General features: G+C 45.8%; 1 protein-coding gene and 1 long non-coding RNA gene across 2 annotated transcripts in view; both read left to right on the forward strand.

The window, feature by feature from the left end:
- LOC102553697 (uncharacterized) overlaps positions 1 to 3,548 on the forward strand; it is a 30,781-nt gene extending 27,233 nt beyond the window's left edge. For both annotated transcript variants that reach the window (XR_015640396.1, XR_015640397.1), the window contains one exon: positions 415 to 3,548. This is a non-coding gene — a long non-coding RNA (uncharacterized LOC102553697). The remainder of the gene's footprint in view (positions 1 to 414) is intronic.
- Erich1 (glutamate-rich 1) overlaps positions 1 to 12,589 on the forward strand; it is a gene marked incomplete at its 5' end in the record, with an annotated part of 52,793,804 nt that overhangs the window by 34,320,815 nt on the left and 18,460,400 nt on the right.

Raw genomic sequence — 12,589 nt, forward strand, 5'->3', positions numbered from 1 at the left:
AGGCGGTTAAATTTTGTGCTGTCCTTCCAACTTCCCCTCCTTCCTCCTTGCCCGTGTTTCAGGAGGCCCCGAGCATCCACAGACCTTTGAGGTATCTAGCTGAGGGGAATCTGAGTTGGGGATACATTTAGACTGACTAAACGGGATATTTTCTTAAAGTTCTGACTAGAGTACATGCATAGCCTATCCCTTTGTAAGGGTGCCCTTGGGGGTATGCATGCTGACTGCTGATTTGGCCAGCTTCCTGACAAGGATTCAGGTCACAGCAAGATAAGAGTGAATTCTTGGGACTGGAGAGATGGCTCAGTGGGTAAAGCGCTTCCCGTACAAGCCTAAGGACCTATACTCAGATCCCCAGAACCCACATAGGGCTCAATATGGTGCATGTGTCTCTAAATGTCAGCTCTCCACCAGAGACAGGAGAAGCCCTGGAAACTTGAGGGCCACCTACGCCGGAGCGGTCAGCAATAAACGCCAAGAAAGCGAACGAGGTGGCCGACGAGAACCAACATCCAAGGCTGACCTCCGACCTCTTCCACATGCTTGTAGTAGGAAATGCTCATCTGCGTATCTGTGTGCTCAGGCACACGCACACAGATGTCTGAACAAACAAAAACAGGGAGAGAGAATTTTCCAGAACAGTGGAGAAGAAATAAGTTTTGACATGCTGGGATCCAGCCTCATTTAGGAACATTCTATATTACTCGAGGAAAACTAGAGGATGCAGTTCAATCCAGAATTAAAGTTGTATCCCATCAGGAATGAATATGCTAAATGACAACATATTCAGGTTTAGTTCTCCTTGCGTGTTTTTTTTTTTTCCTTTGGTGGCAATTGTATGAAACGGAATTCCTGTGTCATAGGCGCCATCCTGAAGCAGGACTGAAAACAGCATGTCAGTGTGTGAAGTTGGGAGTTTTTCCTTCAGCCTAATTACCCACGATAGGAAACACGTTCTAACACTGTGTGCTAGGAGAAGCATTAAACTGTCTCCTTAATCTACCCACAGAGATATTATAAAGCTGTTGCTGTATGAAGACGGGATCAAATTAGGCAGTCCATTTTTTTTTAAATGTATTATACAAAAGTGGGTGGGAAAAAGGATTTTAAGTAAAAATATTGTCACTTTTTATAGCTTTGGGGATATTTATAGCATTAGTCACTTTAAAAAATTTATAGTCTCGAGTTCTTCTTACATGCCGAATACATATTCATGTTGCATAAAGCTTCAAGTTTGTCTTCTTACAAGACATTCCTTAGAGAAAGCTCACAAGGCCAAATACATGGGAGCTTTAAACTCCATCTCTGCTTTCTCCCCCTGGCTAAGGAGGGTGAAGCATGAGGAGAGTTCACGGGCTGCCTCAGAGGAAGAGTTTCCCAGCCACCTCCCTGCACCAGGGTGGGAGACTGTTGGGTGCTTCGCTCTCTCAGAGGAGGGTGGAGGCAACCATCTGGTAGATGTTTGTTTTTGAGGTCAGATCATGGCAACTCACAGGTAAGGCTGTGAAAATGTCTGTCATGTCCTCTCCTGGCTGATAAGTTTTTGAACGGTGAGCAAACTCCCGTTTGAAGCAATAGATGGTCTCAGAGCCCCTGGAACCAAAGCATGCCTTGCTCCCCAGAAAGTGGGGTGACACGTAAGACGGCTGAAAGAAGAGAGGCTATAGAGGGAGTAGAGCTTCTCCACTACTGCAGTGAAATAGCAGAGGCCACTAGCTCTGTAAAGGGAACCGGTTTGTTTTGCTCAAGATTTGAAGGTTCAAGTCCAAAACAAGGCAGTCCCCATGGGTTTAGACTTCTGTCAAAGGCAGCATATCCTGGTGGGAGCCGTGTTGAAGAAGGTGCTGAGATCTTGAGGTAGGAAGCAGACAGAGAGACTGGTCACTGTCAGGACATGACCTATGGCTAACCTGGGTTCCATTTCTCCAAGGTCTACAGCATCTCTCAGATGCTCCATAGGGAGCAAGCCTTCACATATGGGCCTTTAGAGGAATGCTAACCCAAACTATAGCAGTCAGTAGAGTTCATTTTCTACAATTCTGGAGTGAAGATACCTCTGCTCCCATGATGCATTTAGCCCATCAGTGTCCTAAAGGAACTTGGTCTCCCACAGCTTTGAGGTTTGTTGTTTGGAGTTTTGTCATGGATGGGCGCACAGTGACCTCTTTCACAGAGGACTGTAACCCATCACACCTTGACTTCCTTGAGAATTAACGCCTGGGAACAAATTCAAAGTAATTATCTGGTTACGAGATGACAGGATTAACCTTTAAAGTGGATGCAATGACCATGATTTACATAATCTATTTAATCATTTTTCAGTAGAATTAATATTTAGAAGGCAAGTGGGGAGAAATAAATTACAGCTTACAGCTTTCTGTGAATACCAGGCTCAGCCTCACAAAAGGATAAAATTAACATTATCGAAGGTATCGGACATATTGGGTGCCTCGAGCAATAAATTAGATTACGGGGGTAATTAACAATCCTTCCAGAGTCTTTGTGCAGTATGAATTCATCCAGAGAGTAAACAAACAGAGCCACAGCTAAAAGGAGGTTTTATCCACCATTCCCCTAGAGATACAGTCCCTCCCTGATCTGATTGGAGGAGAGATGAGACATTTGACAGGTCCGTCCGTCCCATGCACACAGACCATTTGTTTAAGGCACTATCTGGATTGTAACCAGCTGGAGCAAGCTAGAAAATAGCTGCGGAAAATTTCATTCTAACCTGGGTGTGATTCTTGTCATTGTCTCCATTCGGAATCATTACAGACAGGCGTCATCAGTTTCTTCTGTTTCCAAAGACACCATGGCCTAAGGGGGGAGCGAATACAGTGGGTGGCTCTCTAGTCCCAGGGAAACCTGGAGCTTTGACAAGTCTAGACACATCCTCATGGATTCAGACTGAACTTTCCAGACCAAAAAAACCTGAAAAACTTAAAGAATAGAACTGGGGTGGGGAGCAGAGGTCAAGAAACCAGCACTTGGCGTTGGTAAAAGCAATTTGCATAGAAATGTCATTTCCCATTAAAACATGGAAAAGCAGAAAAGGGAACTCTGGAGAGATACAGAAGTCCAGCCATTAGGAAGGCAGAATGAGGCATACAGGAGAAACAAGCTGCTCCTCTGAAACAAAGACATTGCAGTATCCTGCTCCAAGCACCGTGTGGCTGAGCATTGCTTTAGGCCTAGTCTAGTTCCAGTGTCAGCCCAGAGTCACTTAACTAAGCAAGTCACTTAACCTCTCTTGCCTCAGTTTTTCCATCTGTGAAATGGAGAGCTTGGTACGATCTACCTCACAGGGTTAAAGGGGTGACGAAACGCATTAATATATGGTAAAAGGCGTTGGGCAGCATGCGTGACACTCAGTGAGAACTCCATAGAGCTCAGTTTTATTCTGATGTACACCTAACGCCTTTTCACCCAAATCAGCTCGCGTTTGTACTTTCCTGTAAGAAAAGCCCACAGTCGGGGCTGGGGATTTAGCTCAGTGGTAGAGCGCTTACCTAGGAAGCGCAAGGCCCTGGGTTCGGTCCCCAGCTCCGAAAAAAAGAACCAAAAAAAAAAAAAAAAGAAAAGAAAAGAAAAGCCCACAGTCGCAGAGCATTACAACAGCTGGACAGGTAAGCTAGGTCAACTGCGAAAGAGCATGGAGGACAACGCTAAGCCAGAGAATCAGGTTGCAAGTTGCTGCCCTGACAGTTGCATGCTGGGTAAAAAAGGAGAAGCATATTGATAAGCTGTACAAGGCAACCGTCATGGAAGCAATCGGAAGGTGACGGCGTTCTCTCAGAAGTTGCCTGAGGCTTCGGTCTACACCTAATAAGAAACTTGAGACTATCAAAAGTGGCTCCACTTTCCTCCTCGGGCGAAATTGTCTCAGATAAGCAGAGATTGCCGGTTAGGGTCACACTCGGTGCTCAGGGGCTCTCGGAAAACATTCTGCCAAAGTGACGGATCTACTTGTTTCGTGGCTCGTCTTCAGCTCCTCACAAAAGCCTTTTCAAGGGAGAAAGATGGTCCAATCTCTTTGAGTGCAGCCTGCTGAACATTTTTCCTCAAAAAAATATGTCCCTATTATCTTTTCTCCAACTCAGCCCAGAGCATTTTCAGAGACACCGGTGAAGTCAGCCTACTCCATAAATTACACAGAGAAAGTCTTCATCAAACTCTTTCACTTTTCACTCCCTGAATCTAAGTGGAGAGAGAAGACTGCAAGTCTCGTGCCTTATAAGGAGCACTAGAGGACTGGAAATTGAACGGGAAGTGGGGAGGTGGGTGGGGCGGAGGGAGCTACGGTCCGGACAATGGCTTCCTAGGTTCCCAGCTCCATCAGAAGTCCTCTTTGCGAGTGTAATAATGATGAGGTGAACCACAGGGCTTATAACAGTGAGGGGTCTGTGTGCCAAGCACTGTGAGAAAGCCCTGCGTCACCAGTGTCTGGGGCTTCAGCTCTGCATGATAAATTGCAATATTTCCCATATTTTATAGATGCATGCGTGATCTTAGAAAATCTAAGCAGTTTGTACAAGATTACAGTGTTGGTAAACATCAGAGGTAGGCAAGAGTCACCTTCTTTTTACGAAGCTGTGTGGCTTCTGTCTGCTGATTGACTTCTAGACCTCTGTAGTCTTCTTCAAATCACTAAGACATCTCCTCTCTTTTATGAATAAGACAACTGACTGCTTGTGGTTTGGGCAGAGTCTTCCCCAGAGGGTGTATCAGGATGGGATGAGAATTAACAGACAGGTTAATTTTTAAGAAATAAAGTTTAAGTTTGAAGAAATAAAGTCCATTCTTAGTCTTCTTAAAAACAAATAAGAAACAGGAAACTGAAGATTCTAAGCTGCGAGGGAGAGGGATGGTTGTGTCTGCATAAAGGGAGCTGGAGAGACATGATGCTCCTTTATTCCCCCACAGCGCCTACAGAAAAGATGAGCAGAGGCCAGGCCAGAAGAGACTCCACAGCTATTTATTCTCAAAAGAAAGAGCACTCGACGAGATTCATCGTCTTGCCACTAGCAATCTTCTAAAGCATTCACACATGAGATCTTGCAGACAGGACAAGGACAAATCAATGAGGCCCAGGGCGTTTGAAACTGTCACATCTCGCAAATCTGTGCTAGGTCACTGTCTGCCAATGCAGAATCTCTCACTGGCTCTCGGCTTGGCGTTCTGTGCTCTAACAAAGTATGACGCACCATCAGCAACTACACAGGGCTCCCAAGAGCCAACATGTTGCAAATGGAATGGACAAGACCCACTGGGCAGTCAACATTCGTTCTTTAAGAAGACAGCTCCATTTCCATGCTCCGATGCGGGCAGTACTGGGTATTTTTCATTGTTTCTTGGCTGAGGGGAAGGAGGCTTCTTCTTATCAAAAGTTAAATCTCCAGTTGTCATTCAAGGACCAGAATACAATTAACAAATTGCAGGTGACATTGTTCAGTCCATCTGTGTCTGGAAGAGATGTTTCTTCTGGGAACTAGATGTGGAAATACAAATCATAAGGGAGAAATGGGTTTCATTTAGTGAGGCCTTAAACAGACTGCCCCGGATGCTACAGTTGTTTCTACCAACTCTTTAGGTGTGTTCAACTTGACACTCAAGCTAGAGTCATCAGAGAGGAGAGCGCCTCAACTGAGAAAATGCCTCCATGAGATCCAGCTATAAGGCATTTTTCTCAATCGGTGATCAATGGGGGAGGGCCTAACCCATGGGGGGGTGGTACTATCCCTGGGCTGGTGGTCCTGGGTTCTGTAAGAAAGCAAGCTGAGCAAGCCAAGGGGAGCAAGCAAGTAAGCAGCATCCGCCCATGGCCTCTGCATCAGTGTCCGCCTCCAGGGTCCTGCATTGCTTGAGTTTCTGTCCGGGCTTCCTTTGGTGATGAATAGCAATGTAGATGAGTAAGATGAATAAACCCTTTCCTCCCCAGCTTGCTTTTTGATCATAGTGGTTTTTTTGTAGCAAAAAGAAACCCTAAGACACCATGCTTATAGGAAACAATTTGTTGGCATTTGTTGAGATGTGTTGGTTCTTTCAAAACCAACAAAGTTCCATCAAATTATCTTGAACTCTGCAGACCTGAATCCAAATTCTTTGTCTTCCCCTCTCCCCTCCTGGTTTCCAAGATGAACTACGTTCAGAGAAAGACAACTGAGGCATTGAATACAGGTCTACACATTTACATAACAAATTTTAGGTTTTTGGAGAAAAGAGAAGACTCTCAAAACCATTTATTTCCCTGAGGATGGAGGTTTGAAAGAACCCTCAGAGGTAAAAGTGCCCTGGGGAAGGCAGGAAAAAATCCTGTGGAGGACACAGACAGCCAAGGACCAGGATGGCAATTTTCCAATCATCCAACAGACAGACGACTGAAAAATGAATGACCCAGAGTTCACAGTGTAGACAAAGAAGCCATGCAGATAAAGAGGTGATTTTTATTTAACATGACACGTGTGAGGCAGGAGTGTTTGTGCGGTAGGTATGGGAGAGGCAGAGGGCCGCCTAACTACCCGTTCAGTATAGCCTCTCTCAACTCAGTATCTTCTTCTGTAGGACACAGCTAAGAAGTGTGGTGGCTGCCCTGCTGATTGAATTTAAAGATTATATGTGGCATGGCATGGTGAACACATAGCAGTGTCCTTGGCACAGAATTAGAGCATTGACTCTTAGTAGGACTGGACCCTCTGCTATCCTGAAACTAAATATCTCCCCTTCTTCCTTCCCTTCCCTCTCACTCCCTCCCTTCCTTCCTCCCTCCCTCCCTCCCTCCCTTCCTTCCTTCCTTCTTTCTTTTACTGTCTTGGGTTATCTCTAGAATAGCTCTTTCTGAATCTTGAGTGAGGTAAGATTCTCTAAGACTGGAATCTAAGGGAGAGAGTCTTGGCTAGCATCATCCAGAATTGAATAAAATCAAAATAGTTAAGCACGGTGGGCCAAGCCTGTAATCTGTGCACCCAAGAGGCCGGGATAGGAGGGTCTCAATGCTTGAGGCCATCCAAGGTTGCATGGTGAATCCACAGAAAGCCTAGGCTACAGTGCTACTGAAGAAATGCTGTCTAAAACAAATACAAAAACCAGGACAGCAAACCAAGAAATAACAATCGAGGTCACGGTTGGCTGGTCTAAGGTTAGGGATCCCTTACCCAGGCCTATTCCACTCAGCCATGGGCCTGCAAGGTGAAAACTGGGGCCAGGCTAGTTAGACAGCAGGTCTCGGGATTGACATTTCTCCTTAGCAAAACATGGGAGTGGAGAAAGGTAGTCCGGGCGCTGTGGGCTGATTTGCCTATTCCTTTCCTGACTGCGTATATGCTTTTAGTGTCTGTCATCTCTCAGCTCATTAATCTGCTCACCTAGAAGTGTCCTAACTTTACTATTCACTATATAAAAGTCATATACTTTTATACATCATCCTTCTAAAACATCCAGGAGTGATATACAGGGCCCTAGCCGTAGGTGTGCAATCTTTATCTGTCCTTTGTTTCAGAGCTCCATTTTATTCTGTGTCAGTCTCGGCTACTCTCTCCTGCACCACAAGCACTTCCTTGGCCCAAAGAGGGCCTTCCCCAGTCCACTGTGTAGAAGACTACAGTAGAGGGTAGAAAAGTCCACACACTCAGCATCCCTCCGGTAAAAGCAAGTGATCGCTATTCATTTTCAAAGCCTTCCCTGGAGACTCCAGCCTCTCACACGCTATTCTGGCTACCTCACTCCGAGATGTTCCCTAATGAGCCAAAAGATAACCTCTCAGCTCCTTCTCCACTTGCATTCCCTCAGGGGCAGACTCCCCTCTCCACATGTCTCTGAAAATGACAACAGCAATCCCTTATCCCTGCCGCCATTCTTAGTCAAAGATAAAAATCTGTTAGCAGGGAAAACATTTTATAGCCAGAAGAATTCTAAACATAAGCTAAGCGTGTGCACATCTCACTGAGCATACAATCCAGGGCTAAGCATGTTCACGTATTATTGCTCACATGACACAGGGCTAAGCATATGCATAGCTCAGTGCACATGGGGTATGGGGATTGCATGACCATGCAAGTAAGGGTCCTGACAGTCACGATGCTGCCGTAGCTGTGAGAGTCGAGCTGCTCACAATCGGCTGGCTTCATCCCAGGGCAGTGGTGGGAACCTTTCCATCAATGACAGGCCTTCTAATGACAACCCTGAGGTAACCTACATGATAGGAACTGGATAGGGTCCATCCAGGGAGCTTCAGCACTGATGTGAACCACCCTATACCCTGTGTTCTAGTGTAAATACTTCCTGGAATTCTCCCTAAAAATCCTGTCCTTGGATTTTCCTTTTCCCCTGCATGCACGCCCATGTGTGTAAATGCACATATATGTATTTTTATTCACCCACATGCACTGTCTCCCCTCCTTTCTCTTTCTCTGGTCTCTCGGTAGGTTTGCTGCCCCCCATCTCCCTCTCCCCACTTCTCTCCCTCATTCCTTTTGCTAACTCCACTAATGTCTAAACCTTCACAAACAAGTGATTTCATCCCCCTGTCCCCAGGGTTATAAAGTGCTGGCTTTGTGGTGTCTCTGTCTAATAGGAACCAGATCTCACCAACATATAATAGAGCAGAAATGGGCTATCGAAGCCAAACTGCCCAGAGTTTATTCCTGTGTTCAAAAATTCTCGGTACCATAGATTCTACTGGGCTGCATTTTCATACAAGACAGTACAGAGCCCCCGAATACTTTCTAAAACATGAAAGCAAAACTTAAAAGCATTTTGCAGTGGGTGGATCATCCACTTTGAGTTTTAGAAATTCGGCAATGTGTGTATGGTTTAATTTATATACTAATCTATCATTAGCTGGAACATTGAGTTAACCTAAATCCCCCCACACCTTTTTTTTTTTTTTTTTTTTTTTTTTGCTTTTAAATTGTGCCATGTAGCAGTAGACACACAGATTGTTTGGATAGCTGGCTGGAAGATTACAGAACTGTGTGTAAATGTCTCTGCCTACCATATTGGAATATGACCCAGAAATATGTAAATGTCAACAGTCCTCACCCAGCATTGATGTCTATCCTCGGGGCCCTGATAGCAAGAGCACTCTACAAATCCTTCTGAGGTCTTGCCTCTGCCACCCTGTGCCTTTGGATTAAGGTCACATGGCCCTGTGGGCTATGTCCCCTATATATCCTTGTATGTCCTTTGGCCTCTGATCTGGAGATGGTCCTGGTTTAGCTTCTCTGCCTGGAGACCAGACCTCACTAACTCTGCCCTGCTGCACTTGGAATGAACACATACTTTGAACTTGTCCCAGTTATCATGAATTATGGAATCATAAATCTGGAAGCGATCCCAAAGTTATCTGCTCCAGCCACTCATTTGACTAATGAGTTAGGTGACCGATTTGTCCAGACAGTTCCAATTTATGCCTCTTGTCCTGATGCAATTAATATCTTCCTCTTTTATGTGTCCTCCTTTGGATGGCCAAGTATATGGTCTCCCTACCAACGAGAGAAGCAACTTAGTCAAGCCAGGACCCACGCCCAGGTGTCCAAAGATTTTGTTCTTTGATAATTAGGACACTGTTCTGCCTCTTCAACTTCAGGGACTTTCCTTAGACCAATTCTTAACTAATGCCTCCTGGAGAACTTTCGAAATACAAGCACGTGGACTCTAAGCATCTTTCAGAGTAAAGTGCTATCCGTATGATGATGCTCCCAGGGCCTCCTGGATGCGCAACTCAGATTCAAAACACCCTGATTAGAGAGAAAAGAGATTTTTAGAAGCTAATAATCCCCAAACCATGTCAAGATGGACTGATTCAGCCCAGCATAACTGTCCTCTGAGAGGCTCCATCCAGCAGCTGACTGAAACAGATGCAGAGACCCACAGCCAAACATTAGATGGAGTTTGGGGAGCCTTCTGGAAGAGTTGGAGGGGGGATTGAGGGACCTGGAGGGGACAGGGACTCCACAGGAAGATCAACAGAGTCAACTAACCTAGACCCTTGGGGCTCCCAGAGACTGACTCACCAACCAAAGAGGATATATGGGCTAGACTTAGCCCCACCCCACCTAGCAGATGTACAGCTTGTTCTTCTTGTGGGTCCCTCAACAACCCGAGTGGGCAGGCTGGCCCTGATTCTGTTGTCTGTCTGTGGATCCTGTCCCCCCTAACTGGGCTGCCTTGTCTGGCCTCAGTGGGAGAGGATGTGCCTACTTCTGCAGTGACTTAATATGCCAGGGTGGGTTGGCACTCAAGGGTGTCTCCCCTTCTTGGAGAAGGGGAGAGTGAGTGGGGGAGGGGCTATGTGAGGGGAGGTTTGGGAGGAGAGGAGCTGGGATCAGGATTTAAAGCGAATAATTAAATAAATTAAAGGGGAAAAAAAGATGGACTAATTCAGGGCTAACAAAGTTGGCCAACCCTTTGCAAGATTCCTATCCTAAGAGTCAACAATCCATTATGATGCACTGTGTGACTGTGAAACAGGGACTAAAAGCCCCAGAAGTGGCTTCTCTGTTTGGTCCATCTCTAGCAGCCACCTTGAGAGACTTCCGGGACTTCCTAGAGTTTACTTTTCTCTGACCGTTTTCAGCATACAATCCGGTCAAGACACTAAATGAAGAAGTCTGCTGCTTTATTCCACAGTGGGTGAAGGTCCCAACCTCACAGCAACTTTTCTATAAAGCATGTTGGCCAGCAACGTGAAGCTGGTGACCAGAGAGGTTTAGTAAAAGATAGCCGAGCTCCTGACATCTTGCCAGGAACTAAAGAACTCAGAAGGAATGGCTCCATGCCAGGAAAGGGAGCATGAACCACAGCTGGAAGCCGAAGAGAGGGAAGAAAGATTAATCAGTTCTTCAAAACCATCTGCTTCCCTTGGCCACGATGCTCAGATGCCTGGACCTGGGCTGGGTGCCGGGGAAGGGACACACTTTTTCTGTTCAGTGGAGGGGCAAAGGTTCACCTTGCAGAAGACTCGGTGCAAAAGAGCATGGTCACTTTGGTCAACAATGTCTGCACTGGTTATAGCGTGAGTCTACTTTCTTTTGAGTTATTACGTTCTTCTTTTGTTTCCCAAGCTAAAATCGTTCACCCGGACTAACCAGTTATACATAGGGAAATCAACAACAACAATGACAGAGTCCTGCTTTTTTTTTTTTTTTTTTTGGTTCTTTTTTTCGGAGCTGGGGACCGAACTCAGGGCCTTGCACTTCCTAGGTAAGCGCTCTACCACTGAGCTAAATCCCCAGCCCCCTGCTTTTAAAAATACAAATTTTAAGAAGGGTACCAGCCCTTCTTAAATAAACAAATAGAAATGGAGAAGGAAAAAATCAGATGCTAGAATATCTGTAGATGGGAGAAGAGAACAGCAGATGAAGGGTTAATTTAGGCAAGAAGAAGAAGAAGAAGAAGAAGAAGAAGAAGAAGAAGAAGAAGAAGAAGAAGAAGAAGAAGAAGAAGAAGAAGAAGAAGAAGAAGAAGAAGAAGAAGAAGAAGAAGAAGAAGAAGAAGAAAGAAGAAAAAGAAGGCGGCAGACTGCAGGGGATTTCAGGGTAGGGTGGGAGAGGACAAACAGGGACTTTCTTTGAGCTCTTGAACCCCAAGGAGTCAGGTAACTAGTCCCTGCCCACCTCTGCCTGAGCAGCAGGAGAGGTTTCTTGTTTCTGGAGAAACTGGGCTGCAAACTTGGGCCATAAGACTCAGCTTGGTGTGGTGACTCACACCTACTATCCCAGAGCTCAAGAGGCAGAGAGGAGGACACCTATGAGCTCAAGGACAGCTTGGGCTACATGAGTTTCAGGCAACCCTGGACTGCAGCGACAAACCCTGTGTTAAAGAGAAGGAAAGATCCTCTTGGTGCCATGCAAAGAGTGACTCAAGCTCAAGACCTTCAGTGCTGTAACCTGTGAGGCCCTCAGACCGGCCTCGCCCCTCCCACGCCAGGGATTTGAGAGAACGGAAGAGTCATCGTCAGAGATGGAGGAGTAAAATTGGTTCATTCCTTGATACTCTGCAAGTGAGCCTACAACTTGGGAAACTCTGCCCGCATGCACCCAGCTCACATTCACATTTTAGTTATAGCTGTACCGTGGGTGTACAGTCCTAGATCCGAGGCAGAAGTCATGAAGACATTTTCAGACGCATGGAACTTAACACAGTCAACTCCCATGTTTTCAAACTCTTAGAGCTTAAAGATGCAGAGAAGAAACCCAGCAAAGACAAAGGAGGTGTAAACGGTCTTAATTCCCCGTGACTGTGATAAAAACCCCTCTGCAAACACAATTTGAGGGAGAAGGCTTTATTTTAGCTTATTTAGTTCTAGAGAAGACATTATGGAAGAGAGGGCACGGCCTTGGGAACAAGGAGGCAGAGAGACTTGCAGGCTGCTCTCTTAGAGCTGTTTGCTCTGGAAGAAACAAACTTCCATTATACCACAAGACTCAGTAGCTTTAGGAGCAAGAGCCTGGCAACAGCCAGCTACCTCACTAATCACTGAGTGTGCTACTCAGGAAGCAGGGTGTGGAACCCAAGTCAAGAGGGCAGATACCATTGGTTACCGGTCAACACCAATTATAAGCCAGACTACCTCCCTGAAATCTAAAATCTA

Source organism: Rattus norvegicus, chromosome 16, assembly GCF_021556685.1.
Source record: "Rattus norvegicus strain SHRSP/BbbUtx chromosome 16, alternate assembly SHRSP_T2T, whole genome shotgun sequence".
Lineage (NCBI taxonomy): Eukaryota > Metazoa > Chordata > Mammalia > Rodentia > Muridae > Rattus > Rattus norvegicus.